Source organism: Oreochromis aureus, linkage group 7 (genome assembly GCF_013358895.1).
Source record: "Oreochromis aureus strain Israel breed Guangdong linkage group 7, ZZ_aureus, whole genome shotgun sequence".
In the NCBI taxonomy this organism is placed as follows: Eukaryota; Metazoa; Chordata; class Actinopteri; order Cichliformes; family Cichlidae; genus Oreochromis; species Oreochromis aureus.
The window spans coordinates 46309461-46325442 of NC_052948.1; the positions used below are offsets into that span (position 1 = coordinate 46309461).

The 15982-nt window shown below is 37.3% G+C and overlaps 1 long non-coding RNA gene across 2 annotated transcripts; it reads right to left on the reverse strand.

The window, feature by feature from the left end:
• Positions 1 to 3991: 3991 nt before the first annotated feature.
• LOC120440902 lies at positions 3992 to 13527 on the reverse strand. 2 transcript variants are annotated; one of them, XR_005613609.1, is made up of 5 exons: positions 13433 to 13527; positions 12948 to 13079; positions 9651 to 12860; positions 9439 to 9526; positions 3992 to 7798 (listed from the first exon to the last, which is right to left on the reverse strand). It is a non-coding gene; the product is annotated as an uncharacterized LOC120440902 (long non-coding RNA). The 2 variants fall into 2 exon arrangements; XR_005613610.1 differs by having other exon boundaries at positions 12948 to 13076; positions 13433 to 13489.
• Between the last annotated feature and the right edge of the window lie 2455 nt (positions 13528 to 15982).

Consider the following 15982-nt stretch of genomic DNA (forward strand, 5'->3'; position numbering starts at 1 on the left):
GTCTGTAATTATGCAAGTTATGGAATCACTGACACATTCTTCAATAAAGAATGGTGAAAAAAAAGAAAATTTACTTCAGGCTTTAAAAGATGTTGTAATTACACCTTTGACTTTGACTCACGTTTAAGTTTCATTATTTAGGTATGGGGATTGTGCCAATGTCTTTAAAGTTTGTTTAAGTAATTAGTTTTTAGAAGAAAAACAGCCCCTCTATCGTTTCTAACTATTGGCTTCATTGGTTTCACTTCTCCCATTTTTCTCCACAACATTAGAAAGATAGTTTTCAAAAGAATGGAAAAATATATAATATTGTTAATATATTTGATATATTTATCATTTATTATACAAGTAAATCTCAAAAAATTTGAATAATGTGGAAAAAATACATTTATTTTCTGGAGTTAATTAAAAAAAGGTAAACTTTCATTTCACTTTACCTCATTAAACTCAGAAAAAAACTGTTTCTCTATTACAATATTTCCTAAGAGCAATCAAAATCATGTATAATAGGGATATGTCCACCTCATGAGAAGGATGTTTATTTATACACTCATTACTTGGCCGGGGCTACATTACAGCAAATTACTGCATCAGTGCAGCCTGGCATGGAAATGATCAGCTTGTGGCACTACAGAGGTGTTACTGAGACCCAGGTTGCTTCGATAATGGACTTCAGCTCGTCTGGAATTTGGGGTCAAGTCTTTCTCACCTTTTTCCTGGCGAATACCCCACAGACTCTCTGAGGCTCACATCAGATGAGTTGGCTGGCCAGTCAAGCACAGCAATAACGTGGTCAGCAAACCATTTGGTCGTACTTTTGGCACTGTGGGCAAGTGCTAAGTCCTGCTGGAAAACGAAATTGGCATCTCCATAAAGCATTACAGCAGATGGAAGCATAAAGTGCTCTGAATCTTCTTGTAGACGACTGTATTGACTTTGGATTTGACAAAACACAGTGGACTGACCACCACCAACCTCAGCAGATGAGCTGGCACTCCAATTCCTTGCAGACTGCAAAAACTTCACGCTGGACTTCAAACACCTTGCATTGAGTGCCTGTACAGACTGCAGAAGCTTGATTTCCAAAGTAAATGCAAAGTTTTCTTTCATCTGAAACAGGCTTTGAATCACAGAGCAACAACTACAATTTTCTTATCCCAGGTAAGACACTTCTGATATTGTCTCAGTCCCAGGAGACAGCTGATCTTGGAAATGCAACAATTGGGAATGCAACAGTTGTAGGCACCTTCCTGAAGATTTCTTTGAAAGGTGGCTTTTCAAATGGAAAGGTCGAATCTCCAGCAACACTTGAAGTATAAATAAATCCTGATAAGCTATCCAGTTATAATGGAAATAGAATATCGTTTAACAGATTTACATTGCAGACAGAACTGTGATGTACTTCAGATGTCATTTAAAAAAAGTCTTTCACATCTGCAGTACAACCTGCTGTGCCTCAGTCTTCTTTAATTATTTTCTGATCACAGTATTCCTAATTCTTTACGGTACTGAACATTGTACATGCAGAGTTGCATAAAATTATAGAAATATTACTATAATGATCTTAACGTATGTATATCTCTTCCCTAAATCCTCCTAGGCACGTTAGTCTGTCTGGATGAAACTTACTCATTTAAACTGCCTATAATACCAGCATTATAACCATCTATATAGCTTTTGGAAATTATGTTTATGATATTCAAATCCTTTCAATTTCTGTATATCAAGTGTAGTAACTGATCTCAAAATAAACTGTGACAGCACATGTAGGCGCTGAAATTACATGCATGTAACCTGTGTGTTGTTGCTGTTTGTAAATACATTTTGCTAGAAAAATTTTGACTCCAGTGGCACTTCGGGGTAACTGGAATGTGTTTTAATGCATATCTCTAAATATAAGTGTTAGTCAAATAGTGATGCTAATAGTCCCTGTAATTGATTACTTTGTCTTATACAACCAATATTTAGCTTGCAAATAAGGAGACATATACTTATTTATTATTCTTTTGTTTGGTGTTTGTGAAGAGTTATTTTTGTCATTGACTAAATACAGTAAGAATGAAGATAAAAAAGAATAACATGTTAAACTAACATAGATATCGATCTTTTAATACATGAGGGAAGCCAACAAGCACAATAGTCCTGGCAGAAAATGCCCATAGGGCACGTTTTTACAAGTAATAATAATGTTATCAGTTATCATTAGGATTAAGTGTTATTATAATACTTTAGAAAAGGCAAGTGTGCTCAATTCAACAAAACCTGATGACCTCTCAAACATTTTGAAATTGATGAAGTACATCATCAGCACTTGTACATGATACTATTAATGTGTAATGTTCACCTGTTTGATTGGGCTGTTTGATTATTGATATTGAAACAGGTTTTAATCAGGTCGGCACAATTCTTAGTGGCACTGCAGCATGTGACAATTAAAAGCTACGCTTTGGCTATTAGCAGCGGCTCATGGTCAAAGGAGCCATTCATTCTACCTGAGTCCTTGAATCTCTCCCTTCCTAATTATCTCCCTCGATATTTTCTTACCACGTTAATTTCACCTTCTCCACAGCTGGTGGTAGCAGCAGAAGCCTCTCTTGACTGTGAGGCCTGGTTACTGGTTGTTGCTGGTGTTACTGGTGCAGCAGCCCCAACAACTAACATGCTGGTTAATTTGACACATTCTGCTGCATCTATTTTTAGTTTCTTTTCATTGTTTTCTCTCAGCTTTTCAGCTCCAGATTCTCACCAATTCTTCCATACTAAACTTTTTTACAAGGCGCGAAGGTAGGGTAGGGGCCGGTCGTATTAAGAGATTTGATTGGGCAATCCGCTGTCAATCCATCAGCCCAAAAGTGCGTATCGGGTATGCCAGATTACCAGTCCTGCCCTGATGTTAATTAATTGGGAAATGGATTGGTACCTCTATAGCACCTTTCCAGTCTAAATAAACACTTTAAATACTTTTAACTACAAGACACATTCCCACAATACAGTGCTTTTTGCATCTGTCTATCAGCCACACACTAATGCTTCAGTGGATGCATCAGAAGCAATATAGGGTTCACCATTTTGCCCAAAGACACCTAGACATGCGCACCGGAGGAGCCGCACCACCAACCTTCCAATCTCTACACAACGTGTCCTGCATCCTAAACTACTAATTCTACTGCAAAAAAACAAATAAACAAACTACTGTCTAGAATAAAAAAACCAAATAGGATTTAATTTGGAATCACTCCTTTGCAAAAACTTTCTTGGCTATACACGTTTAATCTCTCTTAATAATATCCTTAAAAGCAACATGCTTCCTTGCACCATTACTCAGGATTCAATTATTTGTCAGCATGAGTTCCTCATTGTCGAAGTTTACCAAAGTTTGTACAATGCAGCATTATGGGTGTGAAGGATATCACTGTCAGTTAAAAATATACTTTGCAGATTTGACTCCATTAGCCACATAACTACAGTAATTGGGCCATATTCAACAGCAACCCAGGCACAAAACCCTTACAGGTGCTAAATTTATCAGGACTGTAATGATTTCACATCTACCTCCTTGTTGGAAGCCATGGGTTGAATCTTCCTCCTAGCTGCCCAGAAGACTATTACTGCATGCTAGATTGACAACTTACTAATGGCTGATCTCTATGGCTTAGGCCACAGAAATGTTTCTACCCTGGTGTTAGTACACGCTGTTGCGGAAGCCTGTCACACTGTACCCAGACCTCTCCCTGCCAGTGCTATGAAGGAGAAGACAGATGTCCAAATAGCCAGCAGGTCCATCAGTCATGAGTTTCTGTTTTTTTTTTCTCGCAGGGCCCAGAAAAGGGGGGTCAAATTGGAGAAACACAGATGAATGAAGATGACACCATTCGAGCCTTACTGCTACTATAATGAAAAACATACTCGGTTTTTGTGAAGCTTTCTAGATAATAAGACAGCCAGATGGATTCACACACAATAGCAACAACTTTTAATACTTTTACTTACATGAAAACTGATGTAAAAATCTGTATAAGAATGCGTGTTTGTTAAGTGAACAGCACTTTAAATTCATCCAAACATAACTATGTTAATACTTATTTAGTAACTGTAAAAGAAAGAAAATACCAAGGAGTATAAGTACAGATTGGTGACTTTAGTAGGCTGTAGCCCAGCTTTGTATTGTACAAACTGGACATAAAGACATTATTAATGGCCAATAAAAATGAAAGAAAAAAGAGGAGCTAACGTAACACTAAAGTCTTGTGTTTAAATGTAAAGCCTGGCAAATGCCACGCTAAATACATTCTGTTACAGACGAAAATTCAGCAGGGACACATATGTGTTGTGTTGTACTTTATAGCTATATGCAAACATGATTTGGAACTGATGGCACTTCAGTGTTAGACATCCTTCTGTGGTATGAGGCATCACTAACACAGACGCGTGGTATTTCATTTCAATCTCAGTTTGTCCTTGTGATCCATACAGTTAGAAAAATGTTTCACAGAGATCCAAACTAATTGACATTAAGCTTCACTCTAAATGGCAGTGTATTGCTTCAAATCAACATTGGTGATACAGTCATCAGTTGAGCGTGAGTGTGGTGTAGAAGGCTCTTCGACACTGGAGAACTTTAAACAATTTGCTTCTAGACTGATTACCTTTCACAGGAAAGAAGATGTATGAACTAAAAGCTACTGTAATAAGCTTTTTTTCCTACGCAGTGTTTAATGTTAAATTGCAAATCAAAGAACGATATATTTTCATCCGAAGTAACATCTATTTAAAACCTGCTGTGACAATTCGAAGAAAGTTTTAACTTAGTTGCAAAGACCTTGAATGAGGCGTAAAATATAGTATGAGTGCTGTTACAGGTTAGCTCACCACATGTGGCAATGTTGCAACCTGTATGTGGGTGGCTGCTCAGCATGCACTTACCATACATCTAATTGCCCATCTGGCACAAAAGCAAAGGACTGAGCACAGTGTGGGTGCTCGCCACCTTAGGGTGTTGCAGATAATTAAATGAAAATTTTAAGGGCTTCTTTGAAGATGTATTTTTGAATGTCTGTCAGAATTTTAACGGTTAAAAAAAGTACATGGCTGCTCAGTTTTCATGTCACCTTAAAGTTATCGCTTGGTCGTGCCATCGCTAATTCCAGTCAGTTTCCACGATATGTGGTTTCTGTCACTAATTAGCAAAGGAAAAGGGTAAAAATGGTATTCATTTTACCAGCTCAGCAGAGTGGTTAGCATGCGGAAGATTGCATTAAGATCAAAAGGGAGTAATTTTATGGGGTTAGTAGGATGAGACAAGTTCACTAAATTGTTCATTTGAATTCACTGAATTTCCCCTGATGTGCAGCAACAGCAAGAATTATGTAAATAAAATGAATTTTGTATGATAGAAAATTACTGCTGTAAAAAATTTTGTTAACGTTTTAATCAAGATGAGCAGGAATAGAAGTAATAGTTGTCAGCAGACATCTAACACTGTTATAACACTGCAATAGCACTAGATAGTCTTAAATGTAATTTAATGCATTTCAGATGTAATTTTCACACGACCGTAATCTTCAGATAATAATGTTTTACATGTCTGGATGTTTGATGTTTTATATATAAAAACAGGCACTAAAAAGTTTATCACTAGGAAACTTCAGTACAAATGGAGTCCAATTTAAAAATCCAACTCCTTCAAATTGCTGACTATAGGGAGTTCTCTGCTCTTATTGCTCTTGGCAAACCATGCAATTAAAAAAAAAAGTAAAGAAAAGAAAAAAGAAAAACTGGGCTTTGTTTGTTTCTCACGCCAGACAGAAAGGAAGAATAAACATATGCAATAGAATTACAATTGAAAAGAAAACAAAGCTGCCTTGAGAGCAGTTGTTCACTCTAAATAATTAAACAGTGATTAGGATGTGACCAGAGGCTGTCTAAAGGGCTCAGTAGCATGCTGTGGACTGGTCTGAAGCTCTCTCTTCTCAAAATATGCGTTATTCTAGCCAGCAGTGACGGAATCTCATGCCTCCCACTTTTCCATTTTCCACTTGACAGCAACTCTTACTGTCCTTAGCATTCTCTTCCCCCACTCTAATTCTATATCTGCAATATGTATCTGTGTGTGTGCGGCTTTTGTTTCCTTTTTCAGATTGGATTTTGCTTCTCTGCCCTTTTTACGTGTGTACTCGTTCATCATTTATGTTTTCAACGTAGCACTGTGAAAACATCCTCAGATTTGAACTCTTCTTGAAGCGTATTGCTCTTTAGTCTTCTTATTCTTTAAAGCCTAGTGTTTTATTTTTCTCGCAGAGTGTTCCATTGTGAAATTACCAGTGTTACTAATGAAGTGCTAATTTAAGCTGTGATGATATTTTAATCACCCAGTGCACAAGGATGCTTATAGATGTCTGGTCCTTGTGGACTTTAACACATCACAGAAGCTTTGGCCTTAAGTTTCGAACATTTTTGATTAATGTGCAACTAAGAAAAAAACTGCATACACAAATCCCTGTATCTATGTACTTGTGCTTAGTCCCAGATTCACAAAACACTATGCACACCTGTTTCTCATTACAAATCACAGCATGGAAGCAATCAGGAGATCTGCGTTCGAGATGAAAATTTGAGAACAAATGTGGACAGTGAAGGAGAACTGCAGTACATTACTGAATGTGAGAGAGTAAATGAAACAGGAGGGGAAAAAAACATATATTGTGGAAGATTGAATTTGTGGATCTCGGATAAAAGAGTTATAGAAGGTCAGCGAGACTGCTTGCTCAAAGTTGTGTGCTGCTAAAAAGAAAGAAAAATAGTGGCTGAAGCATGCACAGAGCCAGGCCTAAAGGGATTGGGGAAGGTGTCAGAACTCCTTCCATTTGACTGAAGCATTGCCTTCATTCTGGGTCAAATGGCTGTCAGTTCCATTATGCCTGAAAGAAGAGCGACAAAAAAAATGCCCACATGCAGGTGTAGTTGGTTCAGTGCCAGATTGATTAGATTTCCCAATTTAATAAATAGACAAATTTGCATGGCGTTTCCATGAAAGACAAATGAAACCTTTTGGCACTTTGTTTTGTTTTGTTCTCGTTTTTGCATTTATTTATTTATTTTACTTCTAAGTCATCATGTAGACCTTTATGGTTTTGCCTCATACTTCCACCAAGAGCGGATTGCAACGATAAGGTTGCCAGTCTGATTCCCAGACAAGTCACAAAAATATATTTGGGCAGAAAAGAAAAATAATCAGTGCTTTTTTTCTGCCTTATTCTCCTTGCTCCAGTGGCAAACAGACTTGGGTGTTCTACGAGGCAGCTTAGAGCTCCCATCTCTGTGATGTGCAGCGCAACTATGTGTGAAAAGGGTCCTCCTGAAAAATGAAGCATTGCTCTGCATTTAATTTAATTGTCCTGGCTTTGTGGTTTATATTCATGATGCTTAATAATGCTGTGCGAATGTGCAAATAGTGTGTCTGAAGCTGACGTCTGAAGGAGAAAAAGTTCACACCAGATAGCAAACAACATGTCATAAATATTGACATCTCACTGTGACAGCTGCAAACTACTAAGTTCCTGTCTGTATCCCCTCAGTAAACACTGACAAACACACAGACGCAGACAAAAATACACACTCACAGACACACAAACACCCTTTTGTGTCAACAGAAGATTCAGAGTTGTGTTGAAAAGCTTGTACAGTAGTAAGAGCGACACTCTGTCTTCTAGGGAAAATACTGCCACAAAGCGATGCCGGATTTGCTCTCCGGGACCTGTTTGAGCAGCCTGGTGTTCCTGGAGCTCACTGTGCCAAGCATCTGGAGAAAAAATAGTGCAGAATACAAACAGAATGGGTTTTGCATCATGATGAGAGTCTTGTGACGATATTAAAATAGCATGGGAGAAAAGTCAACTCCAAAGTCTGTAGTGACAAAAAAAAAGACTTTTCTACGATGTGTGTTTGCTGTGGGAAAATTCCTAAATACAGTACATTCGGATTCTGTTCACGGACACGTTAATGCTCTTGTTACTTGACAATTTTTCACCCAGTCCTCGTCTGATATGATTTACTTACTCAATAACATCTGCTGCTTCATGATTTCACTATTCGTGTTAGTAAGGGTCTGTAGCATAAAGACTAAGGCAACATCTTAAATGTGACTGATGTCTGGATGAAAGCGCAATCTCATAAACAACTGGGATGGGCTTGAAGTTATTGAGCACTGTCAGTAAGGCTGAGAGTTGCCAAATCACTTCATCCCATGTGCCAGTCTTCCTCCAGCTCTAATGTAATTAGTGTGCATCTCCTCTGCCTTCTCTGGCCTTTGTTGTTTGATAAATGTAATTAGATAAAATGAGCACGAGTAAGCTAAGACCCCAGTAGTCTGAAAAATGTGGCACGAAAGTCATTGTCATTAACAAAGTGGTTCAAAACAGTTCTCTTTGAAGTAAGGTTAGAGCTGCATGTGCATGCAAATTTTCCAAAGTTTGACAAAAAAAAATGTAATTCCATATTCCCTTTTATGTACATTACATTTAAAGTACTTTGTTTACTTTGATTTTTCTTAAAAAATGTGTTATCATCATCAGAGTCACAATAATTAGGGCTGTGCAAAAGTCTTGAACCACCTTTAATTTCCCCATGTTTTGCTTCCAGGAAGATGTTGTTCTTCAAGTGATGAGCAATAATTCTCCAGGCTCTCTGAAGGTTTTTCAATAATTTTCTTTTGTGCAAAAAAAATATTTTAAATTGTATTTTTAGGCACTTTCTTACTCGCAGCATGTTTCAAAAACACATCATTTGTTCAGATTTCTTTTGTTGAGTCTATGAAAAAAGGCAAAGATAACATAGATAAAGTCTGACAGGCATTAAATAGTATTTTGCACCAACAAGGTGATTCCTAAAAACCTGGGATATCTTATTATGTTGTGCAGAGTATCCTTAAAAAAGGTGGAGGACAAAAAAAAAAAAACTGTTTTCAGTAGATCAACAGTGTCTGAAAGTCATGTTCTCATGTGTCAGGTGTTCCACAGGACCTGAGGGAAGCATCTGGCCGTTCACTTGATCCATCTACTGTTTGCCAAAGCCTCATCAAAAATGGTCTCAGTGGAAGGGTGGCTGTCAAAAAGCCATTCTTAAGCAAGGGAGAGAAATGGCTGAAAAATGCCAAATTACCTGTGGCTACAGGTCTTATGGAGTGATAAATCCAAATTTGACATTTTTGGTTCAAATCGTCTGAGGCTCGGTAATGATTTGGGATTTCATTTCAGGATATTGAACGATGAATCCAAATGCAAAGTTTGTATTTGAAATGGTATGTATGGAGCCGATTAGAAGAGAGATTTAATAGTAAGTGTCTACAGACAGCTGTAAAACACAGATGGGGCTGCATTTCAGCCAGTGGTGCTGGGGATCTTGTCAAAATTGATGGAATTCCGAACACAGAAAAGTACTCACCATGCAATAACAAGCATGGATTGACAACAGCTTCATTTGACAGCATGACCATGATCCTAAACACCCTGCCAATGCAGTAAAAGCATATCTGGAGAGAAAAACACACAAAGAAATAGTGTTTTAATAGCATACTGCACCTATTTCCCATTTTCCTAATACTAGGTCGCTCAAAACATTTGCACAGCAGTGTAGAAAAACACAATCTGACTAACCTAAATAACACAGAGATAGTTGTACTTCATGTAATGAGTAGACCTTCTCATGAGACTTGCACAATGATGAGGATCTTTGGAACGTTCCTCTGTAGAGAAACAAACAGATATTTTAGTTCATCAATATGTCTGAGAGAGTTTTTTTAAACAGCTTTCCTCTACTCAGACCACAGCTTCTAAATCAGATTAAGGTCAGGGCTTTGACTTGACCATTCCAAAACATAAATGGTTTCTCCTTTCACAACTATTCTTTTGTTCATTTACTCAATGTTTGGGCCATTTTCTTGTTGCATCAGACGTCCTCTCCTAAGCTCTAGCTCAGGGACTGTTGAACTGAAATTCTTCTTTAAGTCTCATAATGCAGTTTGTTTTGTTGTTTTTTTATTCATTGTTTGGTCAGTCATAACAAGACACCCAGGCCCTGAGATAGCAAAGCACCGCCAACAATAACACTCTCTCCACCATGGTCATGGCTCAATTTGGACGAGGTTTTGCTGTTGGTCTGCAGAGGCTTTTTTTTTTCTTCAAAAGCAGTTTAGTACATGCCAGAGGACTGTGAAGAATATTGAGAAGTGTTGTGAAAAATCGGGGGTTTTTGTTTCTTTAATTTTTAACAGGCAGTTGTTTTATTGTTTTTTTCTTTTTGTGCGTGTCTATTTCCATTATTTGTAAGTCTTTGTTTTTCTCTTAATGGACGAATAAAAAAGACTCAAGCAAATTGTAGGCATCTCTTGCTGTTTCACTTTATTTTGTTCAGGATTTCATGTTGAGCTTTTTGTGTGATCTTGCAGGATCAACAGTCCCGAATTTCCTCCATTTGTAAATAATACCTTACTGTGGATTGATGAACACCAAAGTTTTTGTAAATGTTTTTGGTAGACCTTGCAAGCTTTTTACGTTTCGGCTTCTTTAAGGGCCTTCAAAGTTGTGATTCGGGGATGGTTGAGGACAGCCTCTAATTCTAGAGAAATATAGACCTCCCCAGTAACCACACTTTCTTTGCCTTTATTTTCAAGGAAACATGCACTTTGGGAAAATGAATGGAAAACCACGAGGGTAGGTAATATATATTTTGACTTTAAGCTTCTGCCAAAAAAAAGTGTGTTAGTCCCCCCTGAATGACACTGTTATTATGTGCATGTGCCAAATCCAGCAGCGATATAGTACATTCAAAGCTGTTCCTGAGGATTAATTTGACTGGGTGGATAAACCTGACTGTGCAGTTACATAGATAGCCAGCAGTGAAGTTGGAGGGTAAACAGTGTGTGAGGGATGAACTTAAAATGATCCCAACGGTAGATAGTAAATTAATATCCAATCGGAAATAACGCTATGCAGGATTAAGCTAATAAAAAGTTTTATCCTTTAGACTAATGCAAGCAGCACCACACAATTAGCATCTATGTTATCTCTGTATTAATACCATTTATTTTATTTTCATTTCACATATGTTATAAATATTTAATGTGTTCATTTAGCTGTGTTCCTACTGGGACTGGCAAAATACAGGGAACATGCAGTAAAATTATTATTCCCAATACCACTAGCAAGACTTGTGAAACAATGCAATTAGATTCAAACAACCATATAAAGAAAAATAAACAAATTTCCACATTTTTTCCCAAATTTTATCCAAACTTTATGATTGTTGTTGGTAGGCTCTTCACCTTCACTTTAAAGAAGCTAAAGTGTTAGCTGTGTTTGAGTGTCTATAATCTAAGATATGTGGGCACAGCTGTAATAAAGCTACCAAGTCTGGTAAAATATTGGAACTTGCATTAAAAATATGCAGCAGTGAAATCAAAATTTATCACTCTTTAGTTTTAAATGTTTGTGTGTTTATTTCCTACTAGTATGCTTACTTGAAGAAAATACCTTTTTTTCTGTGACATTCCTCGGGGCATTGCACACAGTTTATATCCATAACAAGTGAATTACTGCAGGGACTAGAAACTGTTTAGTCTTCCCCATATTATTTTCTTTTTGCATTTTTGAAAAGACAGAATTGCAAGACATGTTTTCAAAAATCCTTCAGCATTACCAAAGGTGATATTCAAGATTACCGACCAAATAACTATTAAAAAGATGAGAATCGAATTGCTGAAAGACCCTCATCTTATCAGAGACCCCCTCTAAGGTTCAGATCCACTATCTTCCTTTCTCTCCTCTACCCTCGCGAGTGGTTTACTCGGATTACCTCCTCCCAGGAATACACGTGGCTGCCCCATGATGATCTTCATCAACTATCACCAGCACTATATAACCCTGATTCTCAGATTATTAAGCTATTCAGTGTGGCAGTCTAATTCAAGCCTCTTAGTTTGAGCCCTTGCCTGCTAACCTGTTAACTCGTGCTCTGTGCTTACCTGATCTGTCCTACATTGTTGCAGCTTCTGTCCTGGTGTGCCTGTCTGCCCTGTTTCTGGAGAAAACAGCCTGACCCATTCCTGCTCACAAAGAAATACTCACCCAAGTTCAAACCTGTGGATTTGGAGAGACCTTACCTGTGTGTGAGCCTGTGGAGAAAAAGAGAGTCCCTGCAAGTACACAGTGCTGTTAAACAAAGTATTTCCCCCTTTCTGATTTATTAATTTTTTTTCCTTTGGGACTCCAACAGACCACGATGAGAGTCAGCATTCACAAATGGAGAAAACTTGGAACAATAAAGAACTTTCCTAGGAATTGCTGGTTTTTGAAAAGTTACTCCATGAGCGCTTTAACAATTCATCCAGGAGGTCACAGAAGAACCAAGAAAAACATCCACAGTACTGCAAGTCTCACTTAAATTACAGTTAAGATCAGAAGAAAGAGATAAAAACACAAAAAAATACGTCAATGGGAGAGTTTGAAGGGGAAAACTGCTGCTGACCAAAAAGAACACAAACGCTTGCTCAACAACATCATGACAATAAAATATTCTGTGGATGAGACAAAAGTTTACATTTTTGGAAGGCTTAACTCCCCATTACATCTAGCATGAAACTAGCACAACATTTGATTTAAAAAAAAAGCAACAAACCAACAGTCGGACATGGTTGTGTGATGGCCTAGGGCTTCTTTGTTCCTTCAGGACCTGGACAATTTGCTGTAACTGATGGAACCATGAAGGATCCAGAAGGAGAATGTCTGGCCATCAGTTCAGACCCTGAAGCTCAAGTGCACTTGCTTTATGCAGCAGGATAATGATCCGACACACCGGGAAGTACACCTCTGAATGGAAAAAATGAAATAAAATGGCCTAGTCAAAGTCCAGACTTAAATCTGATTGAGATGTTTTGTTATGACCTTTAAACAGACCTTGGCATGCTTGACAACTCTCCAATGTGGCTGGATTCAAACAATTCTGCAAAGAAGAGTGGGCCAAAATTCCTCCCCAGCGATGTGAAAGACTCATTGCCAGTTATTGGAAATGCTTGACTGAGGTTTCTGCTGCCAAGGGTACACAACAACCAGCTATCAGGTTTAAGGAGACAATTACTTTTACACACGGGTTCAGGTAGGTTTGGATAGCCCTTGATAAGTGAAATTGTTATTTTAAAAATATATTTAGCATTTATTCAGGTCATCTTTGTCGGATATTTATTTATTTATTTTGTTGATTTGAAACATTTAAGCATGAATAATGAAAAACAACAACTGAGAAATAAGAAATCCTAAAGCAGTAAACACTTTTTCATAGCACTTTACCTGTGGAAGACGAAGAAGTCTCACCTGCAATTCTGTCTGCGAAAGTAATAACGAACTAACTAAACCCCCAAACTGTGAGGATAGTGAACACTTACCTGCCATGTCACCTTGTGGTAACTGGACTTGAACCTGCAAAAAGAGAGAGAGCCTTGAAAACCCCACTTCTCAACTTCAGTAACATTCAGCATTTTTACGATTTTGCATTTAAAGAGGTAAACAAAGTCTTTAAACTTTTTCCAGAGAGTCCTGTCATTGAGTCTGTTGCATTGACCCTGACGCATATTTTAACTTCTCCACAAATATTGGGTGCAACAAGAGTAATGGATAATTCTGTCTTCTTAAGACTTGCGTGATATGAATTTACATATAATACATTTTATCACTTCAAGAAAGGAAGAAACCGTTGAATTGAATAGAGTTTCTGGCTTGAGCTTTTAATTTACATGTCATTCCTCTTCAATCTAATGCATAGATTGATATTTCATCGTTATTCTTCATCTTCCCCATGTTATATTGTAGGTACACCACTAAATTATTTTATATCAAAGAATCAAGCTGTGATTGAAGTGCAGATTTTCTGGGGGTTTTTCTGTTTTAATCTTGCTACTTCTATTAGAAGTCACATCATCAATAAATACTAGTGGTCTGCTTCTACTGGCAGCGAGACATGCTATAACATTGCCTTCCCTAGACTTGACAGATGATGGGATATAATTTGGATTGTGAGCTATTTTTCTCCTTCTCAATGCTTTTCTATTTCCATTACTCTGGTACAAGTTCTACAACCTCAAATATAGATTCTCGGTCTCATCTGTTCAAAGATGTTTTTCCAGAACTGAGTAACATCATTTAGAGTTTTTCTGGCAAAGTCTAATTTGGTCTACATGTTCTTGAGTGTAACCAGTGGTTTCCATCTTGTTGTAAACTCAAGAACAACCAAATAACTGTATTTACATCAGTGATGGTGTTTCTTGGTTGCAGACTGTGATAATGATACACTTACCACCTTGAGACTGTTCTGAAATTGGTTAGATGTTGAGGAGTTGTTTTTCTTAACCGCTGAAATAAGTCTGTAATCATCTACTTTGTCTTCTTGTGGTCTAAAGCCCTTTCAGTGTTGCTGAGCTGGTGCAGTGCATTCTTTCTTTTTAAGAATATATCACTCCTAAAGTTTTTTTACAAGTGAAAATTCTATTTTTGATGATGGCATCACTTCTATTCAGCTTATGTCCAGTCAAGAGTGACTGAAGTTTATCACTCATCTGCTTAATTGTAATAGGAAGTGTAGTAGACTAGAAAGCCAAATACCCAATCAGTTCGATGCTTTTTCAAATTATGTGAAACGTAAAGTAACAAAAAGTCCAGACCTGGAAAATGCTTAAAATGATTATTTAATGCTAATGAACCTAAATGTTCAGTCTTTTTGATGTTAAAGGTGTTTAATTACATACCGTTTTTATTTGATTATTGTTTATTAACTCAAATTTTATCTTAGCCTGCCTAGTTTTCATAGTCTTTTTTTTTCTTTCAAATTTATTTTTAGAAAGAGGGGCAATACATATTAATGAACATTTTAACAAATGTAAATATGCCAGATTATAGCCTTGGGCTAATTTCCATCTGCAGACCCTCTGGCAGGTTGGTGTTAAACACAAGTTAGTAAAAACATACAAAGACACTGTTTACAGGTCATGTGACAAGGACAAAAACAGTCATCACATTATACTAGAACAAACAATGACAAGAAGAGTGGACACAGAGGACAGTATAGATAACAATAACGGAAACACATCGATTATATTGCACAAACCCCAGTATTGCACATGCCCTGACTGTCGTGATATTGCGTTCACCCATTGCACTAACAGTTGTTTCCCTTTTTGTAATACACTAACTCTTTTTCCCGTTCAATATAAAGCATGATTATTAAACATGATCACATGTTTGTGTGTCCCTCAGCCGCCCTTTTAAGTGACTCTTAAAGATGGGTAGACTTGTACTTTCCCTCACTGACAGTGGAAGACTATTCCAGAAGCCCACTCCCTGATATGACAGAGCATTCTGTGAAAAGGTGGTCCGCCTGAATGTCAGTTCACAATCACCTCTAACAGTTGCTCGAGTCAGTCGAGACCCGGCAACACTGCTAGACTTTTGTTGAATAAAATCACTCATTGGTGGAGGCGCCAGACCATGTATAACTCTGTATATTAGACAGGCAGATTTAAATAATTTGAAATTAGTAAAATTTAAAAACTTGTATTTATCTAAAATTTGACAATGGTGATATGAAAAAGGTTTTTTATCGAATATTTTCAATGCTCTTTTGTAGCATACTTCGATTGGCCCAATAGCAGCAGAGCTCGTATAGGACCAACTTGTAATACAATATTCAATATGAGCCAGTATCATAGAATGCAGGAATGTAATCGCTGCTGTGTCTGTTAATGATGTGCAGATATGTCTAAAGTTCTGTATATTAACATTTACAGTTTTCACTACTTTTTTAATGTGTTTTTTAAAGGATAATTTAGAGTCTAGTAGCACTCCCAAATACTTAAATTCCTCAACATTAATTAATTCTTGTGCACCCAAGCAAACTTTTACTGCAGCTACGGTTGTTTTAGGTTTACTAAAAACATTGATAC